Below are 1,100 nucleotides of genomic sequence, written 5' to 3'. Positions count from 1 at the left end.
TGTGGGGGGGGGGGGGGGGGGGGGGGTTGGACAAGGAAGTCAAAATACCCTTTGAACAAACGAAAGCAACTTGAGTCTTTACAGAGATTGGATACAGGGACCCTTTTAAGATGTAATTTGTCTATACATAAGTCCTAACTCCTGGCAAGTTTCTAGCTTTCTACTTACAGAAATTACCAGGCCTCTGCCTGGGGTACTTGCTTGTAGTTTTTAAGATGCCCACCCGGAAGAAAGAGCACTCCCCCCTCCCCCTAGGAATTTTATCTGGCCAGGTTACCTGATTGACCAGCCTGATCCAAGAGAAGAGTAGTTACCTGGGCTGGCCCAAGTGAGGGTCAGAGAGAGGGAGAGGGGATTTCTTCACACATGCCACAGGTTGGCCACTCCTGGCATAGAGCTTCATAAAGTTCATGAGGACATGCATGCTATCAATTGCAATAGAAACCTGAGAGCTAGCAGGAAAGGATGGAAAGCAAATTGCCAAACCTGCTAGGTCAAGCTTTATAAAGAACCCACAAAATTCTCCCAATAGGACTGGGGCCCACCTATGGCTCTTGTCCAAAGTTGCACACTATCAGAGTGGGCCAGGCTGGGCCGAGCCAAGTCCATTCAGCATGTACACCCCCCACCCATGGGTGATGCGGCCCTGTGCCCCCACGGGGATGTTCCTGCAGCCAGGCCATGGCCCCGAAGGCCCATCTGGCTGCTGCTGCCAGCACCTCAGGGTGCATGTGAGGGGGGCAGGCATGTGGTGGCTCCCCTCAAGCTCCTCCACAAATCCCACACTCTCATACCCACCCCACATCCCCCCACACCTCCACCACTCCTCCCCCCCGACACACATCCACAACCTCCCCACCCCCACGTCCCTGCTTGCTTGGGACAGCACCTGGGTCCGATGCACCATTGCAGCCTTGCCTCACTCCTGTTTGCCCCAGAACACTAAGGCAGCATGCTGGGGCAACAGGAACACAATAGAGATGTTCTGGCCAGATGCCAGAACATCTTTCTGGAGGATCCAGCCTCCAGTTGCCTCAGGGCATATTCCTGGACCATGCCCTGAGCTGCTTTTTTCTGTGGGTTTTTTTTTGGAGGCCTAT

The sequence above is a fragment of the Gavialis gangeticus genome, unplaced genomic scaffold (assembly GCF_001723915.1).
Source record: "Gavialis gangeticus isolate Ggan-Ray unplaced genomic scaffold, GavGan_comp1, whole genome shotgun sequence".
NCBI lineage: Eukaryota > Metazoa > Chordata > Crocodylia > Gavialidae > Gavialis > Gavialis gangeticus.
The sequence above is the reverse complement of the archived record's forward strand: the minus strand, read 5'-3'. Positions refer to the sequence as shown.